This window comes from Dipodomys spectabilis, unplaced genomic scaffold, assembly GCF_019054845.1.
Source record: "Dipodomys spectabilis isolate Male_0828 unplaced genomic scaffold, ASM1905484v1 ptg000081l, whole genome shotgun sequence".
NCBI classification, from domain to species: domain Eukaryota; kingdom Metazoa; phylum Chordata; class Mammalia; order Rodentia; family Heteromyidae; genus Dipodomys; species Dipodomys spectabilis.
Window position 1 is genome coordinate 20,277,493 of NW_024870758.1, and position 20,316 is coordinate 20,297,808.

Consider the following 20,316-nt stretch of genomic DNA (forward strand, 5'->3'; position numbering starts at 1 on the left):
TTGAGACAACCAATTGCTTCTGAACCAGACTGACTTTTAGCCCAATAAAAATAATAAAAATGATAACATACAGTTTTTATTGTGTTTAGTTTAGAGAACAGGGGTTGTTTTTAATTTTTTACTGTAAAATAGGATGATAATGTTTCCATCTGAAGTTCTTTCAGACATAATAACTTCCTTGATGATTCACTTTAATATCAGAGTTTTGGAATACAATCAGCCAGTCTTTCCATGTATCTTGCCTTCAAGATAAAGGATAGTTCTGATGAACCTGAAGTTCCAGTTTGTGAGTGATTTCTTTTTTCAATACTTTAAAATGTTCTACCTCTATCATTTATGCAGCTACTTAAATTTTCCCTTAATTTTTCCTAAGGCAACATTTTTATTTCTTTACTTTTCTTTATTATTTTGATTGCATGTTTGTGATTATCCTACCTATGATTCATAACAAGTCTGCAAAGAAGAACATATCTTTTTCCATTTCAGAAAATATTTAACTACTGTTTTGAAATATACATATTTTTTCAGGCTCATTTTTCCTCAAACCATCTCATTGGAATACACAAACACAACACATGTATATACACACATGAATATACACACATACATATATAATATATATACATATATTACATGATTATGCTGGTCTTTGACATCTTTAGTATGTTACCTATATTTGGTTTCAATGATGATCTCTTATTCTCAGTATACACAGTTTTCTATAGCTCAGATTTTATTTTAGTACTAGAAATTTAATATAGCTGAATCTACAATCAAAGTTATTGTGCTCACAACTTTAACTCCTATGCTTTAAAATTTGAGAAATTTTCATTCCATTTTTTATGATTTTCATTGTTATGCTAATATTCTCAGTATTTATACTGAACTTATTATTAATCATGCTACTTGAAGGTTTGTTTTGAGCAATAACTGAACTACCACTACATCTCTATTTTATTCAAGATTTTAAACATTCTTTGTATTTTTGTGTGCTTAACTAGATTTTAGTCACTGACATTTTATATTTAAATGGTGTACAAAACAATTTGAAGTTCCACTGTTGTGGTTTTTCTCCTCTAGAAAATTTAATTATTTTATTTCATCAAATTTTAGCCACATAGTCCAAATCTAACTAGGATATGAACTGCCTGGTAAATTTTAGACACCAGCTAGAATCCCAGTTTCTCACTATGCGTTATGAAAAAATTTGCTCCTCAGTGTTACTATCTGTCAGATCTCTGTCTTGAATATTGATTTTTTTCTTTTTCATAATGGGAATTTTGTTTTTCTTTTTTCCTTTTTCTTTTTTTTTCTTTTTTGTTTAATATATATTTTTATTGTAAAGATACTGTACAAAGGGATTACAGTTACATGAGTAAGGTAATGGGCACACTTCCTATGGAGCATGGTTACCCCCTCCTTTGTTTTTCTCCTACCATCCCTTCCCTCCCCACCTACCCACCTTCTCATTCCCCCACTCCCTAAAGCTGTGAAGTTCGTTTTCAACATAGTGGCTTGTACATCTCATTGTTACAATGGGCCAATGTAAGCCAGGCCCAAAGGAACATAGGTTCCATGGTTTACCTTATTTGCAGTAACTAGTATATGTCTAGGACAAGCAGAAAAGGTCAAAAGCTGTGTATACGACGGTGTTAAGTGAAACGATCCCCAAGATAGGATACAAGAGGTTTTATCTTTCTTGCTGTTGTTTTTAATATACTTATAATGCACTGTGTGCTTTTTTTGTTTCTTTGGTATGTTCTTCCCCCATGGTATAACCCCTGCATTTGATTCCAGTGCCCTGCATCTTGTATATATATTTTTCTAATTTTGGGAGGGGAAGGGAAATAACAAAATCCTTTTTCCTTTTTCTCTTTTTTGTGCCAGTCCTAGGACTTGAACTCAGGGTCATTGTCCCTGAGCTTCTTTGCTCAAGGATATTCTTCTACTACTTAAACCACAGTTCCAAATATGGCTATTTGATGATTAACTAGAAATAAGAATCTCATGGGCTTTTCTGCTCCAGCTGGATTTGAACCATGATCCTCAGATATCAGTCTCTTCAGTAGCTAGGATTGCAGGCTTTAACCAAGGATGCTGGGTTTTCATAGTGTGTGTTTTATTTTTAAATAAATTATTTTATTTTTAAACACAAAATATTCATACTAGTGAGGTGCCTTGTGATGCTCTGACACGCATATCCAATGCATAATGTTTAAATAGATGGATTACTTTCTCATATACCCATTTGGTCATTTGTCTGCTTTATAGTTTTTCTTAAAGTCTTTTTACACATTTAGTATTTCTGTTTACTTAGGGATTTTTGAGTTTCTGCATATTAACTCATTGTCAGATTATTATCTGCAAATATTTTCTTCCATTCTATACAGTCTCTTCACAGTTGTTTGCCTTGTATAAGCTCTGCAATTTGACACGATAAAATTTCTCTAGACTCTCTACAGTTTCTTATGCATAACCATGCTTTCAATCATAAATATTCTGATAAGACAATAATACCAAATGTACAGTTTTATGCCTTGAGTTTCCTTTGAATTTTGAGACATTTTTCTAAATATCTATTTCATACCAGTACAACCTTCAAATATTTGGAAGTTTGCTTACCTATTTTTAACCCCTTTTTCTATAGTCACTTTTAGTGAAACAAATCATTAATATTGCTTCAATCAGGAAATTCTAAAATTAATTCTTCTACTAAATTTTACTCCAGGATTTGCAGATTGCACACATTTTTATTGGTTAAAATTTATGTTTCTACAAAGTACTAACAAGACTAGAAGACATTTCTAAGAAAACTCCAAATCTCACTTCTAAACTTAATCCTTCTATATACAGTACCAATGCTTGTGCATACAGTATTAATGCTATGCATACAGTTCCCGAGAGCTGTAGAGATCATGAGTTAGTACTAAGAATACTGCTAATTGTTACACACACACACGCATACACACACCATAATATTTATGTTTCTGTGTTATATGTGTATGTGTGTCTGTAGCCAGGACTATAGACTCCTATACCATTAAATTTATTGTGCATTTTTCTTCCTTATCTTCAATTTATTTCCTCTCAACAAGTAGCATTATATACATCTTATTACAATTATATAGCATTCTATACATCAAAAGTAATTTTATCTCCATCTCTATTTTTCAGATACTTTCTCTTCAATCTATGTTTTTCTATTTCACTCTGATAAACAGAATCCCATGTTTCTTGTAGCATATTTTTAATTCATTGGCATGCCTTCTTTCATATTCTGGCATTCAGTCATTTCTCATCAAAAGTATTTACTGGATTATATATTTTATTAGTTTTTCTAAATGAATTTGGAATTATGTTCTCATGATGACATCATCCAGACAGAATGAGATGCTAAAAATATATTAATAATATATTAAAATATGTTAATAATCTAGTAATAACATTATTTTATATTATATTTATCCTAACAACATGCTAATGCTGTAGTATATAAATTGAATAATAATAAATTTAATAACAAATGTTTATCTGTAGGAATATATAGGAAGAGCATTTGGTTATACATTCAAAAACGTTTATAAGTATAAATATTGCTCAAAGGGCTCAAAGGTATTACCTGACTCTATTTAGACTATGCACCCATGTATTAAGAAAAAATATGCTCTAATGTCATAGGTAATTTTGTTTCATAAACAGCTTAGAATATACTTACACAAACTTGGATGATTAAAACTAGATGATATATGCAAATGACTGACTAGATGATATAAACAAATTTAGATGATCTAAATGTCATTATTTATATCTGCAGAATTTTATTAGCTATGGGACCATCACATGTATGTAGCACATTATGTGGCACATGACTGCATATCTTTTCCAAAACTATGTTTTAGTGATTGAAATGATGAAGATACATAATTAATATTTCCAACAAAGGCAAGTTTGTCAAATTCTCCTCATGTGTTGTAGTGGGTTCAGATTCACAACATTTTCCTATTAAATTAGAAAATCAATGATTTTCAATAATCATGAGGAAACTTGTTCTCAAATCTCATCAGTACTTTTTCATCTACATAGCTCTTCCCAACATAGTCAAAGAAATTATCTGCTGTTAGAATGAATATGAGGAGTTATGACTAATAAGAAAGCTAACTGTTCTGGAACTGTGTGGAACAAAGTTTGAAATATGGGAATATATATTTCCATTAAAATATTTGACATTTTAAAGAAGACATACTTTCTAGTCTCACTTTTGCTCTTTGCTATTATTCACAAATACAATTTGTAGAAGGGACTAAGAGGAAGGGGATAAATGGAGACATGGCAGAGAAGGTGAAATTTTTCAAAGTACATTGTGCTAATGAGTGAAAATATCACAATAAAACATCTTGCTACAGATAAATTATCATTCAAAGATGATTTTAATTATTTGCAATACAAAAATGTTACGCTTTAACATTATTAAAACTATAATCGTCATCTATGCTTCAGGTACATCTTTGTGAATCAATACCACTTACTATGGTAGAAAGAGAGTAACCTGATTTCATTTTCATTATGAGTTCTACAATTGCTCTATCCCTCTTCAATGCTCTTAACCACATCTGCTTCACATTGGAAATGGACAATATATGTCTTGAGCTTCAATGAACAGCAAAAACCTGATTTTTTTGTACTATTATATTGATGATAAGGGATAAAAATGGCCTGTCCTGGTGAGACCTAGAGAACATTAACACTTAGAGATATGTACTTCTTTGTAGTGTGACTTTCATAGGCATAAAGAAAATTGCTTCCTAAGTGCATTCTAAAAGCTTTATGAGGAGCTCAGATATCTGAAGATACAAGTTATATAGGTAAAGTTAAGTTAGTATTATGAGCTGTAGGAAAAAAGCTTCAGGCAAAAATATAACTCTACCCCAGTAGAAAGTCTGAATAATACTCTTAATGTAGCATCTTTCCATAATGCAGAAAATCTCTGAATGAATCTGAATAAATTTTTGAAAAGAAGTAAATGAGTAAACTATTTAGTGAAAATTTTGTTGGAGACAAAAATTTCTAGGTACTGGGATAAAGGAAGATCAGATATTGATTGGGAGATTACAGTAAGGCTGGCAAACAAATTTTAAATGCACTTCTTTTCATCTCGTAGCATTAAACATTAAAATATGACCAGAGATATTAATAAATTAGTACTTTTTATAACATGCTATTATGTTAGATTCAAATACACTCATTAAGTAAAATTAATAAATGAAAGTAGGGGAGTAAAATAAGTGCAGATTTAAGCTAGCATCAACAAAATTCACCACTTTATAATTACTAGTAAGTTATTTATGGAACATTTCCTAATTGATCAGTTCCTAATATTATTATATCATGGACTAGCAAGATTCCACTTTATTTTAGTCCATTCAAACTGAGTCAAAGTTATACATAAAAAAAAACTCTAGTATAGTAAAGATGCAGAACAGTGATCTATAGCCACAATGGAAGGGTTTTCTAGTCCCTGCTCAAATTTAATAGTGTTTTGGTTGACTTAGTAAATATGTCAGAATAGCACATCCAAATAAAGAATATGTTCAACTCCCAATCTATAGAAGACAACTAGGCATTGGGTTACTTTCTTGTTTGTAGTCAGGACTCATTCTGCAAGTTATTACTTGAAGATATTGCTTGACATTTTCCATCTCAACGGACTTTTAGAGATTTAACTGAGCTAGAAGTTCTCTAAAGTTTAATCAGGTTTATTTCTTAACCTATGGCATTCAAATATCTCACCAAGAAATTTTGAGCTGTAGCTCTCATTCACCAGATCCACCCAATAAAATGTCATCACATGAATGAATCAGTGAAGTACATTATGAAAGGAGGAAACGTCAAAGATCTTCCAAGATGAATTTGACATAGAGCTGGGGAAGTCAATACATCTGTGAGGTAAGACATTGAAAGTGTATTACTGCTCTTGCAAGCTAAAATCAAAGTGCATTTCATGAACCAAATAAAAAGTTATGTAGAAGAATACATTGCCACATCAACATTGCATAGTGCTATGAGATGATGGCTTAATTTTTTTCAAGCACTACAACCAATTTTTTTACAGTTGCTACTGTAGATCCATATCTAATTGAGCTCAATATTCCACAATTATTGTCTAAAGTCAATCTGCCCTCTTCTGCAGCACCCAAATAGAAGAATTGGATGGCAATATATTTGAAATCACCACCTTTGCAGTTGCAAGGTTTGCTGATAGCAATAACTACTGGAATCTCTCTGGGAATCCAATATTCTTTAAGATTGAGATACTGTTTACTATGCAAGATAGTTCTAATGGTTTCCACTTGGCCTTTCCAAGATAATAACCACAAGTCCAGGATAGAAAGCAAGCTCACTTGTCTGACTACCTACATTTTTGAGTTTGATGAGACAAAAACACTTATACAAAATAAGTTATACAAGGTGAAATTATTATTTTACAGATAAGCAGAGGACAAAAGAAAATCTAGATGGAAAAACAAGGAGGAAATTCTTTTTGTAAGGGGACTCAATGGACTGAAAACTTGAATGAAATCTTGTTTCTAAGGAAAAGATGAATAAATACAAGAATGTGTTGGGTAATTCTTTCAAAGTTCTATATTCTCCATGAAAGGAAAATATAATACCTGATGTTATACAGGTATTTCCTTGCTACCTGAAGACATTATGTTAGCAGGGTTTTTTTAATCCATACATAATAACTATGCATATTCATAAGAAAAACATTTGTTATTGTCTTTCCCCAAACAGCTACAAAATACCCAAAGCATGAAATTACAGGGATGAAATACAGAGAGAAACTTCAGCACATGAGCTAGAGCAAAGATTTTTTGAACATTACTCCTAATATGGGAAGCAAAGGGAAATTTACGCAAATGGAACTATCTCCAACTACAATGTTTCTTCTCAAGAAATGTCCAACACAACTAATAGATAAAGTATAGAAAGGGAGAAAATATTTGCAAGCTATTCAAGTGACCGTGCATCACATCCATCATTTTTATGACATTGAACGCAATAGGAAAAAATCGGAATAAAAATAGGCTAAAGGTCTTAACAGATATTTCTTAAATAAAGATGCTGAATGCTTTACAGGTCCATGAAAAGATGTTCAGCATTGCTGATTCCCAGGGAATTTCAGGTCAAAATCATGAGGAGATACTACCTCACACAAATTAGATGTAGCAGCTAGTTATGAAAACTACAAATACATAATGCTAGTTAGGATGAAGAAAAATACAAAACTTTAATACACTGTTGGTAAAAAATATAATTTTAGTACATGTATGTGGAAAAGTACAGAGGTTCCCTTAAAAAATGAAACTAAGTTGGCCTCTACTATCTTACATTTAGGCTAAAAGTAGTCGGGTGCAGGTGGCTGACACCTATAATCCCAGCTACTCAAGAGGCTGAGATCTGAAGATTGCTGTTCAAAGCCAACCTGGGCAGGAAAGTCTGTGAAACTCTTATCTCCAATAAAACCCATCAAAAAAAAAGGAAATCATGTTGTGGCTCAAGTGGTAGAGCACTAGCCTTGAGCTGAAGAGCTGAGGGAAAGTGCCCAGGTCCAGAGTTCAAGCCTCAAGACCAACCTCACCCAAAAAAAAAAAAAAAAACTTTGCATATGATTTAGAAATTTCATTCTTGGATATTTAACTAAAAGAAATTAGATCAACATGTTAAAGAGACTTCTGAGCAATTATTTATTAAAATACTGTTCACAATAGCCAAGATATAGAATCTAGAAATTACCCATTAGTAGATGGATGGATAAGGACAAGTGTAGTAAATGTCTGCTTCGTGTGCCCCTGTTGGTGAATTCAACCTTACTCAAATGTATATTCTTTTCATCAATATTCTATACTCTTAATATCCATTCATTTTTTGGGGGGGAAGGGTCTGGTCGTGGGCCTGAACTTTGGGCCTGGGCGCTGTCCCTCAGCTCTTCAGCTCAAGGCTAGCGCTCTATCACTTGAGCTACAGTACCACTTCCAGCTTTTTTTTTCTGCTTATGTGGTGTTGAGGAATCGAACCCAGAGCCTCATGCATGCAAGGCAAGTGCTCTACCACTGAGCCACCTTCCCAGCCCATATCCATTCTTATAAATGCTCACAATAGTTATATGTGCATAAACTAGAGTTCCAAGTAGTTCATTTTAGCATGAAGAAGAAGGAGAAGAAGAGATGACAAAGCCTAGGTTAAAAAATAAAACCAACCAAGGGCTGGGAGGGTGGCTCAGTGGTAGAGCTGTTGCCTTGCATGCTGGAGGCCCTGGGTTCGCTTGCTCAGCACCACATAAACAGAAAAAAAAAAGCCGGAAGTGGCGCTGTGGCTCGAGTGGTAGAGCGCTAGCCTTGAGCTGAAGAGCTGAGGGACAGGGCTCGGCCCAGAGTTCAGGCCCCATGACCGGGCCCCCCCCCCCTAAAAAATAAAAAATAAAAAAATAAAACCAACCAAATCAATATCATTGTATCTACCAGTATTTCAAATGTATTTAAAAGTATCAAGGAACACACTTTTTGTTCTAAGTGGTTGATTATGAATACTCAAATATTTAGAATATATTAAGCTATAGCTAGATTCAACCATAGACTACCATTGCTCAATTTACTACTAAAAAGAGTCAACAGTATCTTTAAATACAATCATATTAGAAAATCAGTTTTAAAAAATCCCAGAACAAATGCAGAAAATTCATTCTTAACACCACATTTAATGTCAAACTCTGTAACATTACGAATCTGCTAGAAAAAGAGAACTAGAACAAACCCCAATCCTGCGCACGCACGCGCGCGCGCGCACACACACACACACACACACACACACACACACACACAAATTCAACTCACATGAATATAGAAGCTGACAAGCCTCACTCATCATCGGAAAGCTGGGGATTCAGGAAAGACAGTAGTATAATTCTAGCCCAAGTCTGAAGGCCTGAGAACCAGAGTACCCAATGATGTGAATCCTATTATAAGAGCAGAAGATTGATGCTCCAGCTCATGCAGACAAACGCTAAGGCAAAGCAACAGATTCATCTTCTGCCTTTTTGTTCTATTCAGTACCTCAAATGATCCACTGATGCTTTCTCTCCCATATTAGAGACGACAGTACACTTTTCTGAGGCCACTGAATCAAATATTGACCTCATCTGGAAACATACCTATAGATATGCCCACAAACGAGGTCAGTCTGGGTATCCTGTGACACAAAACTAACATCTACAATTAACTGCTATGATGCTTGCCTAAAACAGTAAGGACCCATAGAAAAAGAATTACTATTTTAAGATGTTGAAACAAAACTAAAGTCTTAGGGGAAAAAATGTTCGTGAAAGAGACATTTCTGGTAGTGGCTCAAAACTCAAAGGAAAAGAAACCATATTTTAATGGATATCTATAGGAAAAAATGAATAAACCCAAACTTGCATGTGTAAATAGAAAAGATTTTTCTAGAAGGCATCAATGTATATAGCAGCATTTTAAATGTATGTGGAATTATGAGAAAAAGGAAATAGACTCATGACAATTGCAAAAGGTTTATATTTGGGAGGGGAATTCAACTCTAGTTAGACTGTTATAAAGTTGTATGCCATAATTTCTCAAACAATGAGGTGTCACTGAAAGCCACAGAAAGATTTCATTTCAAGATAGCCCTGACTGCTTCTTTATCAGACATAAGCAAAAAAAGAATACAGAAAAGTTAGGAAGATTATTTCATCTCAACTATGATTTCATAGTTTTAAGTGTTGAAAATTCATTTTATAAAATACTATAAATTTAAACATAATAATAGCCTATACAATAGTCTCCCTTATAAGTTCCAGAATGGGGCCTCTAGATTTGAATTAGGATAGGTGTAACTCTCCAAATAACTTTATAGTAAAAAATGAAACTATAAAACTGATTGGGTTGGCCTAATCATATCAATAATTCACTACAAAAAGTTATGCCAGGTGCTAGTGGCTCATGCCTGTAATCCTAGCTACTGAGGAGGATGAGATTTGAGGATCAAGTTCAAAGCCAGCCTGGGCAGAAAAGTCCGTGAGACTCTTATTTCCAATTAACCATTAGAAAACAGGAAGTGGTGTTGTGGCTCAAGCAGTAGAGCACGCGCCTTGAGCTGAACAGAGCAGGGATAGCACCCAAGCTTAGAGTTCAAGCCCCATGACCTACCAATAAATAAATAAATAAAATAAAAAATAAAAAAGCTAGTTTTCATTCTAGTTTTATTTTTTAAAAATAATGTTACTGTTATTAAGTGTTATATAGATTGGTTACCATTTCACAATTTATGTAATGATGATACATGAATATGTGCTCCTGTCATGTCTTGCATGTATGTTGGATTCAAGGATAAACATCATGCTAAGCAAATATAATATTATTGCATTTTATTGACATTCTCATTTTAATATATAAGGAATTCTTTTTTTTTTTTTTTGTCTAGTCGTGGGCCTGAACTCTGGGCCTGGACGCTGTCCCTCAGCTCTTCAGCTCAAAGCTAGCACTCTACCACTTGAGCCACAGCACCACTTCCGACTTTTTTCTTTTTTTTGCTTATGTGGTGCTGAGGAATCGAACCCAGGGCCTCAAGCATGCAAGGCAAGTGCTCTACCACTGAGCCACCTTCCCAGCCCTATATAAGGAATTCTTTTGCAGTTGGTTTGTTTCTACAAGTCATGATTGAAAAATTTGAATGGTGTAATAAATAATATATTTTTAATTTTAGGCTATACAGCTATAAAAATAGAATACTGGCTCATTAAATTTAGCTTTAAATGAACATTTTATCTGTATGCTTAATAATCATTTTATATTATTACTTTGAATTATATTCTCATTTTCTCATTTTGCTCTGATATAAAATTTAAAATAATGTCATTGCTTCTATTTTTCTTTACTCATGCATACTTTAATTATCTTACAAAATAAATTGAAAGCATAGAAGAAAGAAAATTGTTATGTACCTTCTTACGGAGCAAGAAATGTTATGTCTAGTTATATGATATATTCCTGTATTAGCTGAAATTATTTATAAAAAATGTAATCTGGCCGGTGCCGGTGTCTCATGCCTGTAATCCTAGATAATCAGGAGGCAGAGATCTGAGGATTGTGGTTCAAAGCCAGACCGGGCAGGAAAATCTGTAAGACTCTTATCTCCAATAAACCACTCAGAAAACTGGAAATGGTGCTGTGGCTCAAGTGGTAGAGAGTTAGCCTTGAGCTGAAGAGCTGAGGGACAGAGCCCAGGCCCAGAGTTCAAGCCCTACAACCGACTAAATGTAATCTGCTGACTGTCCTCAAATATCACAGACATGCCCAATAAATATCTCCTTTCAGCCATACAGGGTATTAGGTTTCTGGGGAAAAAAATAGTGACAAAAGAACTCTTCCTGTATATTTTGTAGCCATTGATAGTTTTCTAATTGGATGCCACATACCTGTACTGTGTTTTCTTTTTTTAATTGTCTAAACAAATATGAAAAATTCTGGTGTATAGTATAACAAAGTAAATGAAATGTTTAATTATACATTTCAGTTAGAGAGGAAGGAATAGAAGATCCTTAAAGAAGAGCATGAAGAAATAGAATAGGAGAAATACCTGTCTTATGATTAGAAACTTAAAAGAGAAGTGGAACTTATTAAAAGTTCTAAACTATAATCACAGTATTTTGTAATAAATGTCAAGATCATTTCTCTTTTCCAAATGGAATTTGAGTTGCTTAAGTATTTTCTCTCCACCCACCACTCATATTTTCATAATTAAAATTGTTTCTCTGTAGAGAGAAAAATGGAAAAACATGCAAACTGTACCAAGTGGTTACACCCAATGATTGGTAAAATGACTGTGATCAACTGTGTGCTAATGGAAGAAGGAACTAGGGATATTCTTAGTTCCTGTGGGTGACTTTTGTTTTCTTAATCTATTCTGCATTTTTAATTTGTGTAGTGAGATAATTCACATTTAAGGAGACTACTTATATATGTTGAGCACCAAATACTATATATTTAACATTTTTTCTACATTTTCTATTTGTTATTTTTCCACTTGTTTATTTTTGTTGTGGGTGTGCTTTTTAAGGTTTCCACACTTTTCTGCATTTTCATTGTACTTAGGCATTTCTTTGGACATTTAATTAAATTCCATTTTATGTGGTGGACATTCATGTCTTAAATGTTTTGAATTATTTCACAGTTATATGAATCCATTTACAATTAATATAAATGCCTTTACAATAATTATGGACTGTTCTGGTAGTTAGGTACCTTACCATGTTTAGTATTAAGAATTTGAATCACATTTATCCATCAATACAGGTAGGAATAAAAAGATAAGAAAAATAAAGGCAGAAGATAAGCTGACTTACTCAGAGTGGCAATCATTTTTTTAAGAGGTATGCCACTTATTCTACTTAACATACCTTCATTTCTGATCTTATTGATCTGACTCATATCAAGTGATAACAAGTAGACTATAACGTTTAGTAAAGCTACAGATGCATTGCTGTACAGTCAGTTATTGGGCTACTATGACCTTCTTAAAATATTCTGCCTAAAACTTGAGGTTGCCATCTCTGCACACTTTTTCTTCAGAAGAAGTGGGCGTGAAATGCTCCTGAAACTTTCCTTAAATTTCTGCTTTGAACAGTTGATTCATATAAATTGTGTTTGGAAAACTAAGGAGAGTAGGTTTATTTCTGTGAGTTAATGCACAGAATTATGCAAAGATATATGTAAACATGAAAGAGACATGATTAAGTTGGCAACAGCAAAAACATATACAAGAAAAAATTATAGGGAGTCAACTCCTTGAGCTAAAAAGTAATAGTAAGTATTTATGATACAAAATTTTTGTGTACAGAAAGTTTTCTTTTGGTGCTCTCATAAATATGACAGAACTGCATATTCTCAGCAATTCAGGTACCATAATGAAAAGATTCAAGGTACTCTCTGTTATAATAAAACTAACCTTATAGATTCTACATTGGTTGAGCATTCTTCAGGGGGATGTTTGCATGTAAGTTTGCTATGTGTAGTTCAGTTTTAGTGTGATAAAGATGAATGTAGGTAGGCAAATAGTTTCAGGCTTCACAAAACCTGAAATGAAAATGAGATCTGAAGATACAACATTTATCCAAAAGTCAATCTTCATAGGCAATTATCCCAATCAGTAACTTTCTACACACAGAGAATAGATACCTTATGTCTAGATTCAAGAAAAGGATGTTAGATTTAGGATGATTTCCTTATCTTTTACTCATCTTAACCACTTAGTTTCACTATTCCTTGTTTTTTTATAAAATTAATGAGTGGTAGGATGACTACTACAAATTAAATTATTTTCTGAGTCAGCCAGCAAAAGTCATAGGGTTGCCATAGTCATTTTATTTTACACCGGAAACTAGTAGTAAGGAGAGACCATTAAGCCCAGTGTATAGGTAGAATCCTAGTATTTAATATAACTATTGTAATAGCAGCGATCAGTCATGGATTGTCCTTCACCTGCTTTGAACTCTCCAAGTTTGCAGAGCAAGTTTGATGTGCATTGTGGGCAGCACTCAGTCTGAGATATTTGTGGGTTTAAGATCAGCTCCCACATTTCTTAGTTTTGTGTCCTTTGATGGGTTATTCTAACCTGTTTGGAGCCTCAGTATTATATCCAGTCAAACAGCCATTGAATTAATTAGTATTGGGCAGGATTAAGAAGATGGTTTGCTAGCCTCATATAGCTAACAATCATTTATAAACATTGTGCTGTAGAAAATATTTTTAATATAAGTTAATACAATGCAGTCACACATGTGTTCCTTTTCTTCTCTTTTGTCAGGGGCAGGGGGCAGATTTGAGAGCTGCCCTAGAACTTGCTCTGTAGCCACTTTGGTCTCCAAGACATGATCTCTCAACTCTGCTTCTGTGTACTGGTATCCCAGGTCAGCTCCCTCAGGATCCAGTCACCTTGTGCTCTACTGCAGTTGGTTGACTGTAGAGTTTCTGACATTCACCCCCCTTATATGGACTGCAAATGGCACTATAGTGACTTCAGATCTCAGCATAGGTTTGTGACTAGCTTCCCCAGTGAACCCAGGACCACCACTGCTCAGGTTTCCTACCGAGTAGGTCACCTTTCCATTATACCAAGTATGAGAAAACCTAAAATAAATCAGTGGAACTACTGCAAATGCTTGCAACAAATTCAGCTAAATGGCATGCATGGGTTCAAAACAAATAGAATGCTTAATTCTATAAAACAAACTAAGGTCTTAAAAAATGAGATGAAATCCCATGAAAATTAAATAATTTGAACAAGATTACTTAGTTAATAGGTTGAAAGTTGGGGAAAATCCAGTTTTGTGTGTATTTGTTTAACGTTTACCCAGTCAATATAGTGTCAATTCTTCCAGTATATATTTATTCAAGATGAGAATAGCCTATTCCATGTTTTATTTACTCTCCAATTACTACAAATATATATTTTCTTATTTTTCCCAAAGTTTGATAAACACAATCTTTTTCTTATCCAATTCCATATTCGTTCATATTTTTAAGAAATAAAGTTACATATAGTTTGGTGTTGCCGACCAAAACAGGACTTTTTTTTTGCTTTATTACTGGAGTCTGGTTTAGCAAGTCTCCTTAGCTAAGTCTGTTTCATCAGTAGATCATTCAAAGATTGAATGTTTTTGTGAATCAACTTCAGTGTGACTTATGCACATTTTCTTCTCAATGGTTGGGACTGTCATTTCTCTGCCACTTTGAGAATCCTGCAGACTGTGTAGTAAATTGGCCCCAGTGAAACATATAAATCATTTACAGTCAGCTGCAAGCATAGCCAAGCCTGAATTGGAAAGCTCCAGTTTTATTGAGCATAAATTTCTTTCATATCCTCTTTGCAACTGTGGATATGCAGTAGAAATTTTAGGATCCTAGACTGAATATAGTTATTTAAAAATGATAAAACAACTAAGTATATCTATTAATTTAGTTGCACAGAAGTAAATTAGGTTGAATATCCGGAAAAGGAAACATTCTTGTGTTCTTAATATTGTTACTTGAGCACTGAGACAAGCTTTATTTTCATAAGATTGTAATGCAAGAACATTTTAGTGTCCTATTATTATTCTATGTATGCATGGATGTTTGTGAATAATAATTGGGCATAGAATTATAATTTTGTACATATTAGGAACTTATTTCCAATGAATAAACATCTTGAAAATTACAATTAAGATAAATAACTCCTCTATGCTGGGTCTAGATAAAGTGCAAATAAAAGTGGAAATGTACAAACTGAAAGTAGTATTGAATAGTGTAGCTGCCTTGTAAATGAAAACTGTTCATATATACCTGAGTAAAAGTTCTTTAGGCATTAGAAATAAGAATTCCACATTGAGCTTTGAAGTCAGATAATGGAGCATATAGGATACCATTTGTCATTTAAGTAAATTGGTGCCATGAAATTTTCAGGCTGTAGGCAGAGTATGGAATAGACCAGGCTATTAATCTCAGGAACACATTCTCATCAGCACTGAAACTGCTAAGGAATATTAACTGAGTTTAGGAGCCTTTACTACTTTAATGACAGGTGGTACTACTGGTTTTTAGTGGGTGCCAGATATGTAGGGTGATGGTCAATAAGTACTTGTTTTATCTCATTCCTCCTTCAAATACATTAACAGGTTTAGTTGTATATTTAAAAATCAATTTGTAGGTCAGTTATAGAGGCCTGTAACTGCAGCACAAGGGAAACTGAGCTTGGAGGATTGAAAGTTCAAAACTTACCTGAAGAGCAAAGCAAGGTCAAAGCCAAATTGACTTATATAAAAAGCTAAACAAGCAAATCTCTTTAAAACTTACCTCTTAGGATAGAAAGCCTTACAAAAGAAATATGCTAGCCTGCCTTTAATGGAATTAAAATTTCTAGAAATAAGCCTAATACTTAAATGGAGGGGTCATGGCAGTTTACTTGGTTCCACATTTGCAAAGAACAGTTGGATATATTAGAAATTATACCACTAGCCAGGCACTAGTAGCTCTTGACTGTAATCCTAGCTACACAGGAAACTGAGATCTGAGGATCACAGTTCAAAGCCAGCCCAGGCAGAAAAGTCTGTGAGACTCTTAACTCCAATTAACAACCAGAAAACCAGAAGTGTTGCTGTCCTTCAAAGTAGTTCAGAGTGTTAGCCTCGTGCAAAAACTCAGGGAGTGCACGTAGGCCCTGACTTCATGCTCCACGACTGACAAAAATGAAAGAAAAACATAAATAGATCCACTAATGGTGGATCTATTTGAGGATTTTGGTTGCCAATAGAGTACATTCATACCAACTTTGTTTATAAATTTTTATTTTAGTCCTTCAAAATATTAATCTATTGACTTCCTACTTAAAACAAAATAATATACACCAACACAATCCAGTTCTGTATTTTAAAAGTTTCACATTACTTCTGTAAATAATAGTTATGAAAGTACCTAAAATAGCAACATTATTTTTATCTAATGAAATAGGCATCATAAACTTAATAAATTATTTAAAATGAAATATCCTCAAAAATTTGCAAAACAGAAAAAAAATCTAATAAGAAAGGAAAATTTTAGCAAACTCTATATTGCCATCTTTGGTTTTCTTTAGTTTAGATTTTGAACTCAGGGCCTAGACACTGTCCCTGAGCTTTTTTGCTTATGCTGCTCTACTACTTTAAGCCACAGCTCCACATCTAGTTTTTTGGTGGCTAATTGGGGATAAGAGTCTCATGGACTTGCTTACCTGGGTTGACTTCCAACCAGCCAACTTGAATAGCTAAGATTACAGGCATAAGCCACCAGCCCCTTGCTCTATGTTGTTATCTTAATGGAAAAAATAAAGCATTCAAGAAAGAAAGGAAGCATCATTTCTTTAAATATCCCAGGATTAACTACATAACACACTAAATCACAAACTATTTTTGTGGTATCTGTGTGCAGGTCCTGGTGTTTGAACTCAGGCCCTAGGTGTTATCCCTGAATTACCTTTGCTCAAGGCTAGCACTTTATCCCTTGAGGCACAGCTCTATTTCCTTCTCTTTGGAATTTAATTGAAGAAAAAAGTCTCCCAGACTTTTCTGCTTGGTCTGGCTTTGAATCGAAATCCTTATATCTCAGTCTCCTGAAAAACTAGGATTACAGGTACAAGCCAACAGTGCCTTGCTTTAAGTCACAAACTTAAAAATAAGTAGGCTTGCTAGCTGTGTTGAAGGAAGAAAATTCACATTTTTTTCTTATTCCATTAATAATCTGCTTTCAGATAAAATGAGGCAAAAGAATGCAAATCATCAGGTGAATAATGAACTGCAATGAAGTACATTGTCAATTACATAACACAATCTCCTGTCAATTTAATACTTAGTGCTCACTTACATTGTTTCCCATGGAACAAAGAGTTGTATTGAAGTATTATTGTATTTAGTATCAAGAATGGTTTTTTGCTACAATTTGGCCTAAGGTGTTTTCTCACAGTGCACAATTTAATGATTTGTACTCCTGTTTGGAGCTGTAGAGAGGTTGGTGAAACCTTTAATCCTGGTGGGAGAGAGCTATGATTGGGGCTCTTAAAGATGAGTTGAGACCCCAGTCTGCTTTTTTTCTCTCTTTCTTTTTCTTAGCTTTCAGTCTAACCATGAAGTGAGCATCTTACCTTACCATGTGCTTCTCGCTCAATGTGGCTCCGTACCACAAGCCGACTGCCCAGAGGCTAAAACCTCTCCAACTGTGAGCCTAAGGAAAACTTTCCTCTTATGGATTGATTTTGTGTGGGGATTTGTTAATGTAGCAGACTCTTCATTATTACAATTACCAAATTATCTGTCAATATTTATACAATAGGCTCTCATAGGACCCAGTGGAAGACACTGCTCTCTGGGAGGCTCACTGGAGACCTCCTCCAAGGACAGCTATACCTCTCCGGGCCTCCCCAAGTAAGTCCACGGGTCACTTGGTCTTGTAAGCCCTGGTATCTGCTTTCATGGATCAGGCAAGAGCAGGCCAGGGAAGTCGGGGACTGGTGGAGAGCCACCAGTGCTGTCAAGATGATAGAACTACCAACAACACTTGAATCTGCCACACCAGCTGAACACTCTCCTGGAACAGGAGTGTAGATGTCAGGTCTGTGGCTTCAGATTGAGTGAGTCTGCCCACGATACTGGCCTCGGGATGATTGAGAGAATCAGGTACTTCGAAGTAAAAGGTCTTAGTTTGACTCAGTTCGTTGGCTTTGACAGCGAGACATTTTCTCTAGCTCGACAGATTCCTGTTTAAAACAAAGACTCAGCCCAAGCACCTTGGGACCAAGCTATATTTGCTTGACTGAAAAGTCAATAGAAGAGGAAAGGAATGTCAGTTCAGGATCATATTTTCTAAAGTAAAGCCTTCAGTGTTGGCACTGACTATCATGGTACGTAAAGAAGACTATAGAATTGATAGAAGGCATTGAATGTCTTCAGAAACATTCCACGATCAGTGGTGGACATTTGATCTTCTGGAAAGAGCTTGTATCCAAGTGTTTAACTGAACATTCATCAAATAAGTGTTCCAAACCAAACTCCAGAAGTTCCAGTGAATTGTTTCTGAGCAAACAACCCAACAGCTGCAGCATAGTTACTACAGAATAAGTCACTTCTCAACAATTCCCAAAACAGTTTCTTAAACTGGCAAATTTCATTCTCTATGTAGAAAAAAAATAGTTTCCACATGTATAAATTTCTTCTACAATTGAAGAATTGAAATATGATCCTCAAAATAAACAAAATGTTGTTGATATAGCAGAGGGGAAATAACCTCACTGCTCCAGTTTATTGTTTATGCAGCATAACACCTTAATTCCTAAAATCAATTCAATTCATTACCTAACCTCTGATAATGGTAATCACTTCAATCATCAGTGTAGGAAACTGTGCCCTCCTTAATAGCCTGAATTTTAAGGTAGCATGGAAATAGTATTTTTTTCATGATATTTTTTTAATTGGCAAAATACCGTACAGAGGGGTTACACTTACATGAGCAAGGTAATGAGTACATTTCTTATCAAGCAGTGTTGCCTCCTCCTTTGTTTCCCCTTCCCATCCCTTCCCATCCTCCCAGCATCCCCACCCTGGAGCCCTTCCCTACCCCCCCCATGCCAAAGTTGTAAAGTTTTTTGACATAATGTTTTGTACATCTCATTGTTACAATGGGTCCATCTGTATCCCTATTTAAACAATTTGTTTTTTCCCTTCCCCTCCACAAATTATACCAACATCAAATACAGTGAAAACAGGTGTTATACTATGGGGGAGGGACATACAAAGCAACAAAGAAATCATCTTATAAATATATTAGAAACATATGGTTTCCCATATTTGCAATAACTAGTATATGTCTGAGACAAGCAGAAACGGTCAAATAAGTTGATGTTAAGCGAAATGAACCTCGAGATAAGGAAATAATATTTTTTATTGCCCATCTTTCGGTAGGTAGACCCCATCTATAGCTCATTCCAAGTAGGGCAGCAGGACCAAGACTCTGCCTCTATATAAATTATCATTCCAAACTTGGTGTTGTCTAAAGAAACTGTAATATGGGAAAATGGTCTCCCCTTTGGGTTTCTGGGACTTCCTAAGGTTTTTCAACATTAGATAATTATATGCATAAAAATATAGGCTTGGTCACAGTATTCTCTGTGTATTTTCCCTCTAAATTTCATAACTCACTAATCATCACTCTGTACTCAAAACTAAATGTCAACATTTAACATATCTACATATAATTATGAATCTTAGATTCAAACCACTCACTTTTAAAAGCTTGTTAATATTTAGGCAGCTTTCCATGCAATTGGGATTTTTGTTTACTTAAATTTGTGTTATTGAAGCAAAAAACGAAACCAAAAATCCTCTGGAGCCTTTCTCAACAATCTTGAGTATGGATTCCATGATATAATGGATGTAACCATTGACACCTGGAAATCACAACTAGGTTAGCACTGTACCCTTAGACCTGCGAAAACTTCCTAATTAATCCTTAGTAGAATTGTGTTTACACTTGAATTTATCTATAAGGCATTCAAGTAAAGGCTAACGGCACTAAGGTGAAATCATAATATACCTAGGAAAGTAAAGTGTGAATCTTCATTTCTCACTTTGATCTAACATTTATATTGGTGCTATTGTCTTTGTATGGTGTTGACAATGGTAAACTACTTAATTTAAGTGTTACATTTTAAATTACTAAGTTTACATCAAATCTAACATTTAAA

General features: G+C 34.3%; 1 long non-coding RNA gene across 1 annotated transcript; it reads right to left on the reverse strand.

The window, feature by feature from the left end:
* Nucleotides 1–529: 529 nt before the first annotated feature.
* On the reverse strand, nt 530–19,866 carry LOC122110856. Its single transcript, XR_006147924.1, has 3 exons — nt 19,796–19,866; nt 12,528–12,538; nt 530–539 (listed from the first exon to the last, which is right to left on the reverse strand). It is a non-coding gene; the product is annotated as an uncharacterized LOC122110856 (long non-coding RNA).
* Nucleotides 19,867–20,316: the final 450 nt, after the last annotated feature.